Source organism: Panthera uncia, chromosome B4 (genome assembly GCF_023721935.1).
Source record: "Panthera uncia isolate 11264 chromosome B4, Puncia_PCG_1.0, whole genome shotgun sequence".
NCBI classification, from domain to species: Eukaryota; Metazoa; Chordata; class Mammalia; order Carnivora; family Felidae; genus Panthera; species Panthera uncia.
Genome location: NC_064809.1, coordinates 89,749,204 through 89,759,273, shown reverse-complemented (window position 1 = coordinate 89,759,273; position 10,070 = coordinate 89,749,204). Strand labels below are relative to the sequence as shown.

General features: G+C 38.3%; 1 pseudogene; it reads right to left on the bottom strand.

Annotated features, from left to right (window-relative positions):
* Positions 1 to 2,181: 2,181 nt before the first annotated feature.
* On the bottom strand, positions 2,182 to 2,613 carry LOC125919880 (40S ribosomal protein S24-like; annotated as a pseudogene).
* Between the last annotated feature and the right edge of the window lie 7,457 nt (positions 2,614 to 10,070).

The window sequence follows — 10,070 nt, the reverse complement described above, 5'->3', positions numbered from 1 at the left end:
TTCTGCTCATCTCACAGATGATAAAACAAGCACTAAAGGACAGGAAACTTGCCAGAGGCTAGTGAGCTGGAAAGAAATAAAACCAGGACTCAATCCAGGTGGGTTTGCCTCTAGAATCCCAAGCTTTCCCACGGACTCTTCCGTATTCCTCCTTTTGTATCCTGTTGGCTCTCCTCTACTGCTGCCTAAGCAGGGGATTGGCATTTAACAAGGGGTTGGGAGGGATGCCAAGACGAGAACAACACCAAGTGGATAGAACAGAACTGCTTGTTAGAGGCCTCTCCCTTATGCTCAGACTGTTAAATGAGCTGAGAGGCAGAGTGTGCAATGGTAAAACAATTGGTCTTGAACTCAGACCGGGCTTCAAATTCCTTCTCCACCATTCCTGAATGATACCTACTGCCTGGGCTCAGTTACATGTGACACTAGACTCCTAGGAGACCACCTGACCAATGGACCCACAGCCTCTCCACTAAATCTGCTGTATCTCCCCGGCCCTCCAAAGTATGTGTTCCCAACTCCTGGTCTCTACTCCAATTCAACCTTACGGCTGAGCCTCTCCTGCTTACTAGATTGGTTTCCAATGGGCTCTGACACCTCTTTTTCAGTCGTGCCGGGCCTGAGAAGTCTTTGTGGTGGCATCTTACACCCAAACTCCCTGGTTTTCAGCCTTTAATCTTTAGCCAGAATTAGAATTGGACTTGTCATGGCTTGAACTTCCTGATTTAGACTGTAGATTCCTCCCTAGGAATATGTCAGCCCCTTTGTTCTCAGTTTTCTCTAACTCTGTTCCTTTAGTGGCAACTTTTTCTCTCCTCCCAGGAAAGAAACTATCAGCTACATGGCTGTGGCTGCCCAGATAATGTACTGGGCATTTAAGGGGACTTGCACTCACCTGGGACTTGTACAGATTGCCTCCAGTCTGGATCACTGCATTCCTTTCTACAGTAGTGAGGACAAAACAGAGATTCTCCATAACTAATGGATAAACCTGCCACTTCCCTAGTGAACACCATTCTTCCCACCCTCTAGTCACTCAATGTCTACATTTTAACAGACAGTAACATTTTCTGAAGCTTTTTGGAGGAAAAGGAGAAGAAAGTGGGTTAAGAGTATCACTATACTCCTACAGAATAGCTTCCATTTGATAGGCTATAATTTCTAGAATAAGCTTCTCTCTTGACACTGGAGTTCCTATTGCATCTGCAGAGAAATGTATTATTTGCTGAATCTTTTACAACTTTTTTATTATGAAAAATTTTAAGCATATACCAAAGTGTATAAAAATAGTATAATGAACTACCATCACCAGCTTCAAAACTTGTCAATTCATGGCCAATCTCCTTTCATCTTTACCCTATCCACATCTTCTGTCTTCTGGATTATTTTTACACAAATCCAAGAGTTTATATAACTATATCTATGAGTGTTTTATAATATATCTTTTAAAGATAAGGATTCTTGGGGCACCTGGCTGGCTCAGTCAGTAGAGCAATGAGACTCTTGATCTTGGGGTTGTGAATTCAGGCTCCATGTTGGGTGTGCATATTAATTAAAAAAAAATAAAGAGAAGGATTCTTTCTAAAAAATAACCACAATACCATTATTACACCTAAAATTTAATAAATAATTCCCTAATACTAGCAAAAACCCAATCTTTGGATTTCTCTGACTGTTCCATGAGAGATCTGTTGTTTACAATTGCTTTGCTTTGTTCAAATCAGGAGCCAAAATGTATACATTACACATTAATCTGTCTCCAAAGTTTTTGTAACATATGCGTATCCTTTGCTTTTTTGTTTTTCTTGTAATTTATTGAAGAAAGCAGATAATTTTCCCTGTAGAAATTTTCACATTCTGGATTTTACGGATTGCCTTTGTGATATCCTGTCTCCTGGATTTCCTAGACAATTGGCAGTTAGATCTAGAGGCCTTGATAAGAATCTCTTCCACTTTTTTAATGAGAATATTTCACAGTTAGGGTTGTGTGTGTATATGTATATTACTGTGTGTATATGTTATTGTGTATTATATATGTACTGTGTATCTATATTTTTGTGTATATATATTATTATCTATTAACAAACTCAGAGCGTTTATATATTTTACATATATAATACATTTCTATTTTACATATAAACGCTCTGGGTTTATTAATCTTCTCAAGAAAAATCTGCACAATCACCGCAGATAGTCACTGCAGAGTCTTGACTCCTTCTTTTTGCCAATACCAGCAATGGCTTGTGCAGTCCCCCTGACTTTCTTCATTCTGGTCTTGCATTCCTTTGGCTGCTTCCTTGACGCCTTTTTCTTCTCATACAGGCCATGTCTTCCAAGTCTACATCTGGGTTCGTTTTTCATGACATAATCCAAGGGATCACAAATCATGCCAGAGCCAATTGTCTTGCCACCACCACAGTGAGTTCTGGATCCAAATATGAAGATGCCATCTGGTGTAGTCTTATACATTTTGGCTAGCTTTTCCTGAATTTCTGTCGTAGGTACTGTTTGTTACCTTGCTGGGGTGAAGCATGTCAAGGACCGTGTGTTTCTGCTGATGTAGTCGGTTGGTCAGGAACCTTCTGGTCCAGATAGTTACTGTGTCGTCCATGATGGTGGCCAAGCTTCACGATGGTGGAAAAGCGCTGTCGTATAAGGAGACACAGAGTGTGTGGTTGTTTCTCTTTTTGTAATGTTAAACTAGATCCGTGGGTTTTGGTATCGTCAACTTGATCCGTTCTTTATAAAGCTCCCCATTAGTCTTTCACTTAATGGCCTAGAAGCTATTGATGGCCTTTGCCCAGATTCTTTATCTTGTTAGGGATTGCACAGTGGTGATGTTTAGATTCTATTGTCCTTTCTGCATTTATTAGCTGCAATTAAAACAAAACAAACAAACAAACTTTCCCTCATCAACTCTTTGGTTACTCTGAGATACAGTCCTTATGGGAAAAGCATGATAAATGCTTGATTCTGTCTCTCCCTCTCCATTTTGTTATCAGCTTCCAAGATGACTAATGAATACTTTTAAGTATTTTTTTATAAACTCATGTATTCTCAACATATTTAATGCATTTCATCATGCTGAATGTTAGTTATTTCTAGATAGGTAATGTTCTTTAGACTGTAGGTATGGCATGCCATTACAGACCACGGAAAGGCAAGGGCTATATGCTAACCTCACTTGGGAAACTCTGAAAGTAATAAAAAGGACGATTAGCAGAAATGTGATCAAACTATGAAAAGTAGTCAACAACCACAAAAAGCCCTGAAAGAACTGAAGCAGAACAGACAGGACTATGTAGAGCCATCCCAGGAAGCAGGGACACTGGGTCAGGGAGCAGTGGGAATGTCACAGGGGAGGGGCAGACTGGAGAGAACGCAGAGCCACTGAGTCAGCATTCAGGGGGACGGCAGTGAGAATACTTTGAAACTGGAACTAAAGATGTAGAGCTGGGAGCCAGTGAGAGTCTTGAGTAAATGTGGGATAAAAGGGACGAATGTGAGCCAACAAACTCTGTAGGGAACCTTGAGAGGGAGTTTTTGAATAAGAGCAAAGGGGTTAAACTACAAAACCTCATTTAGGGTTAAACTACAAAACCTCATTTAAGTAAAAGCAACTGTGTATCTGTACATTGACCAACTGTATCTAGTATGTGAGCTCAGATGTGTTCATTTGTTATGCCCTCCTGCTGGGCCTGTGTCACTCCTTAGAGATATCAAAGCGGGGGGGGGGGGGGGGGGGCCACAAAGAGGGGGAAGGGGATTCAAGAATAAAATCTTTGGAGGAGAAATTTTTCAGTGCTTCCTTTTTCTCAGGCAGCAACCCAAAGACACTCGGAAAGCTCCTTAGAGATTGCTTAGGATCTATATTCATCTCAATAGACGGCCATAGTTGACATAAATATTTTCATATTCTGCCCTAAGCTGATATAACAGTGAATTCTACTTAACAATTAGGATAAATATTTTTTACCTTTAATTTTAAGGAAAGTTATAATAAAATCATCAGAAATCATAGTGTAGGAAAGGATCTTAAAGGTCAGATAGTTGTAGTCCTAAATGAGAATACTAAGTCAAAATTCTCATTCCATAAAAACAAAAAAACAAAAAAACAAAAAACAGTTGACATTTAGATGAACTAATTCAACAGAGAGCCAAGCTCTTGCCTTCTGGGCATAGAAGAAATAACAGCTTTATGAAAGTGTTTTAATAATAAAAAGTAACAGGAAAAACAAACATAACTCTCAACTATTGTACATTTTTTTATAAAAGGTGTTCTCCTACTATATCAAAGTGCAGATTGCCTACTTGATTTCCTTTTTAGAACCAGTTCAAGCCAACCTGCAAAACATTAATATTGAATCCAAGATTCAGCATGAATACAAAAGTATTCTGAACTGAAATAGAAAATCAGATGTGAATTTGGGTAAGATTATAGCTACTTGATATTTGTCTTTTTATTAACCATAGCCTCAATAATCTACTTTTAACTAGAAGAGAGAAATTTTATGTTTTTAAAAAATGTTTGTTTTTTGGTCTTTTTAAATCTTTTATTGGAAATGCAATATTAAGGCCACTGAGAACCAAAGCTTACCAGACACAGTACATTTTCACATAAATATTGGGATCATTTGTAACATGTACTATGACAGAATGGTCATAGACTTAACTTTAGCCTGGTTTTTTTTGTTCCTACTTTTGAGCTGCTAAAGGAAGTAACTTTTATTTTCAAAATTGTCTCAAAAATTACTTTTAATGGTTAAAAAGCATAACTTTACTTTTGAAAGTACTTTCACTTTCTTAAAAAGGTAAATCCTCATTATTAATATTGAGTATTTTAGGGCAAGTTCACACATGAACTCACAGCTCTCTCTTTACCCACATTCCTCTCTAGATATGCAATCTATTATTAAGGAAAGGCTAGAGGAATATCAATAAATGTATATATAAATCTGAAAATATGCATTTAAACATAACACATACTAATCAAAAGAATATATTTGGGACAACTATTTTAATGGATATCTCTTAAGGCAATATGACCTCTTCAAATTTTGTATATGTGTATCTGTGTACGTGTATGTCCTCAGATGATACCAGAATAACCATTAAAATATTATGGGGTATTATTCTGAGAAAATAAATGAAGAATTCTGTAACTAGCCTCAACACAATTTAGAATTACTCTCCTCCCCTATAATAGTTCTAAAATACAATTTTAATTAGTCTCTGCATATACTTCTGAACTGAACTGAATGTTGCTCTTGCCTGTGTGTCAGACTAAGCCACAAATATTGAATGTTCTCTTCAAATAGAAATGAGACAGCTTCTGAATGCCTCATTGTTCTTATTTTAACAGAAATCGTAATATATTTTACCTACATCATGGGGATATTAAACCTCAGTAGCCAATGACTTTGAAGGAGTTTTCACATCTAGGTAAGACGTGACTTATTTATATATGAAATCTCTCTCTCTTTTTGTAAATGTTTATTTATTTATTTTGAGAGTGGGGGGAGGAGGGGCAGAGAGAAAGGAAGAGGGAGGATCCCATTATGACCTGAGCCAAAATCAAGAGTCAGACGCTCAACATACTGAGTCAGCCAGGTGCCCCTAGATATGAAATCTCTTAAATGAGATATGACATATGTGTAGAAGATATGATTACAAAATAGTTACAAACTCCAACAGCCAAGCCTGAAAACATGTCTTATAATTGTCCTGGAGCTTTTTCTGAAGACCTGAGTTACTCTGTAACCACTGCCCACCTCCCAACACTGTTCTAACCAAAGAAGCTAGCATTCATTGGAAATTGTTTGCTCTTGGGAATGATTCTTACACTCTTGGTTAAAGTAAAAAAAAGTTGTGTAAAAACTGACTGACCCAATTTAGATAAGAATTGATTGTTTCAAACTGCCCACTCTTCTTTACTTTTGTGGAGAGAAGCAAAATTTGTACGTGTGTGTATGTGTGTGTGTTCCCAAAAGGTTACTTTAAACTGGAGATAAGGTTAGCGATTTTACAGAAAATAGCTCAGTGTTTTTCCACGGATCAGTGGTATGGTCATTTTTGACCTCTTGCGGCACAACTCAAATAATAAAAAATTCAAGTTCGACTTACCATTCATTCTAAAGTTAAACTGACTTTCAGATCATTATCAGAAAAAAAAGCTCAGTAAACAAACTTTTGAACCATGAAACAAATAACTCCCAGGCGTGCCTCCTAGAGTCAGGCAATTCTAGCCTGCATTTTGGAAAAAAGAAAATGTTCCCATCGAAGCAAGCCTGTGTCAGCATCTCAGTTCTATCACCTCCTTTCCGTCTGCACTTTAGGAGTGTGCTATCCGAGTATTTGTTGGATGCCGGTAAAGCCTGGAAAACCCCCTTCCCTATGTTTATTGTTGTTTTAAGGTAGCCATAATCACTTCTAAATAGATATTGACTATCATCATGTAGCAATGTTTAGTTTGAGGGATGTGTAAGGAAGAGGGGCAGAGGAAATATTTTTTCCCTGCCTGCTTTATAGGGGGAGGTTTGGTCTAGTTGCACATTTGAACTGTGAACCAGATTCTGGCTAGCAGAATCACCTTATCCCAACGTGCCTGTGCTTATTGGGTCTCCACCCAGCAATGGGGATTTAGCTGATACACAAAGCACGGAAACAAGCCCATCCCTTTCCGTCAGTATTCCCTGCAGTATGGGGATAGGTCTGCAAAATACCCATCGCAGACATTAAAGTGGTTCCCTACCGGCCCCTGCAAAGAAGATATAATCAGGAAATGTAAAATTGAAAGATGCTACTGTTTCACTGCAACTTCTGACTTTATTTCACTGGCTACTCTATTTTATCACTACGTGTAATTGTCTTGCACTGGAAGATTAAGGACTATGTTACATGACTGATTTACATGTGATGCCATAATAATCTGTGCCCAGACTGATCTTTTAAATAAATACTGTAATGTTTTATTTACTAGTACTGCATATGTTTACTAATGATTACATATTCATAAGTTAGTCTTGTCTCCCCAACTTTGATGTACATTACTTAAGGGAAAAGACTAGGGTTTATATGTCTTTTGTACTCATAAAGTCCCTGTCCCAGCACTGAATACTTTATAGTCATATCGTTCCTTGACTACAATTTATTTGTTTAGAAATTTTAGTGGTGGGGTGCCTGGGTGGCTTGATCGGTTAAGCGTCTGACTTCGGCTGGGGTCATGATCTCGCGGTCTGTGAGTTCGAGCCCCGCGTCGGGCTCTGTGCTGACAGCTCAGAGCCTGGAGCCTATTTCAGATTCTGTGTCTCCCTCTCTCTCTGCCCCTCCCCTGTTCATGCTCTGTCTCTCTCTGTCTCAAAAATAAATAAACGTTAAAAAAAAAAAAATTAAAAAAAAAAAAAGAAATTTTAGTGGTAACTGTCTCTATAATTATAATGTATAAAATCTTTATGTATCACAGAAGTAACTTCTAGTAGAATAATATTTAATTTTAAAAAGTGAGTATGAGCTGACTTACTATGTTCCAAGAAATACTGATATTATCCCCATTTTCCAGACAGAAAAACTGACATTCAACAGGGTTTCACAAGTTCACACAGGTAGTAAGTGAGGGGCTGCAAACCAAAGCAGTTCTGTTGGATTCTATGCTGTTATTCACAATGCAATTCTTTCTTCCATGTTTACACATTTAATATGCTTCTAGTTTTCAACTTTAAGCTTTTCCAGTTAAAACAAAATAAAGGATGAACTGTTGTGGGAAAGGGTTTCATAGGGGGAAGGAGTGAAATGGCTGTCAGTTGCTCTTGATCCCTTAAATTTAGCTGCTTAGGTTTGAAGTGTTTTCCACTTATGTGACTGCAATTTAAAGGAGCTTGTGAATATCAAGACTGCTCACCAGTGACGTCAGAGTGTACCAAGAAAGATCAGGTTGCAGACTTTTCAGCATGATCTGGGGCCCAGTACATACCAATGATTTTTATCAGATTAGAAGTCAGGCAGTCTACTGATATCTATATCAGAATTAAATGTAATTACAAACTTGTAAACAGCTGAAAAGAAAAAAAAAAACCCACGGAAATGTTATAAAGCTGTAGCTGATAATGTTTTGTCCTTTTTGCTGCAGACTTTGAATATTTTATTCAAAGAACTGATCCGAAAACAGTTGCCTCAGACAGATTGTGAGGAATGGGGTTAGTCTCTGTAGGGCCCTTGCAATATTAGCCGACCCTCCACTCTCTTGTTGGGTGGTACCCTCCGGCTGTCGGTTCAGGGACCTTCTCCAACCCTTCAGTGTAAGTTTGCTTACTGAAGAACAAACAATTCCATGTCTGCTTTCCTCTGTCTCCCTAGTCTCCTGGCAGTTTTTACCTGCTCGGCTGGTTGCTAGTTGGTGAAAATGCAATAAATCAATCTCTGATTGTGTCATGATTGATACTAGTAAGGCATGCTTCAATGTGGATTTCATGAAGACCATGACTTGACCCAAAGATTCTCTTTCTAGGACTAGGAAGGGTAATCTCAGTAATAGAAAAAAGAATAACACTGCAGTGGTCTCACAGCCTGTGGGATTAAATTAGTGGCAGAAAAAAAAAAAAAGAATTACTGCTCAAAAAAGAGCACGGTTTGGTGCTTATGTCAAATGAGTGGGACCACTGAACAGCACCGGTGGAACGCAGTAATAACACTTAAATTTCCTGACCCCAACTATACTTTTTTTTAACAATTTTCCCCCTTTAAAGACTAGAGCTATAGTGAATCTTTTGCAAGACTTTTTTCCCTTTTGGTATCTCAATAAGTCTGTGAGTATAGTATAATCATGAACAAAAAATTCTTACTCTTGGTTTAGAAGATGTAGCTTAATAAATTATATTCTTATGAGTACTCGTTGAAGCAGGAAAAATTCCTATTCTTCCATTCCAACTGAAAGCCTTCCCCTGAACAAGTTGTTAAGACACGTTCAGAGATGCCTATCATGGGAACGTATACTAGGATAAATTGACTGTAGGAGAAGAAGGCAGAGATTAGTCACTCACAAGTTGGCAGCATAAAGACCAGGTAAAGAACTGCACACCAGCCTGACAATCAGGAGATAAACTGGCACTCTGCCCTGGTTTGGGTGGGCACTTACTTCTTAATGAATTAGTTAGTTTTCCATAGACTTTGTTAATGAAACTACAGAAGAAAGAAGTTTAAAATACATTTTAAGGGACGCCTGAGTGACTCAGTCGGTTAAGCATCTGACTTTGGCTCAGGTCATGATCTCACGGTTCGTGAGTTCGAGCCCTGCATCAGACTCTGTGCTCACAGCTTGGAGCCTGGAGCCTGCTTCTGATTCTGTGTCTCCCTGTCTCTCTGCCCCTCCCCTGCTCATACTCTTGTCTCTCTCTCTCTCAAAAATAAATAAACATTAAAAAATTAAAAATAAAAAGAAGTTTAAAATACAATTTAAAAAGAAGACTTAAAGAGTTTCTCCAGTCACAGTGTATTCCTTAGGGATTATTAACTTCTTGACGAAGTAAACAATGATTAACTCCTTTGGATAAAGTCTGAAACTATAGAAAGTGAACATGTCAGGTATCAAATGCAAACTTAATGGGCACAGCCTTGTTTCCTTATGCAATCGCTTCATTGCCTCAAAATACCTGGTCCAGAATAAATTCTTACTAGACAGCCATCCTGGTTTTCAAGCATCTGGTGATACCCAAGATAACCAATCTGCAACGTATAAGGCTACTTTATTTACTTAGCGTTTCTGAGATAAGAATTATGCTAGCAAATATTTGATCACTAACCCACCCCTGCTGGTGTGCCCATATCCCATGAATGTGACTGTGTGACAGGATGGTGAGTTGCAAGTGATTTTAACTGCCCACGGAAGGAAAGGGTCAATCCGAGGCTGAAGGAGTTTGGAAGCCAGCACTAAATGAATGAATATTCAAAAAGGAAAATATTTCTTTCTGCAATACACATAGTGGAAGTGAATAAATGTGGAAGTGGGTATCCTTGAAATCCCCAATCGATTCAGTGTTTGCAAACACTGAACAATGCCAAACCTCCTCAGAATTATT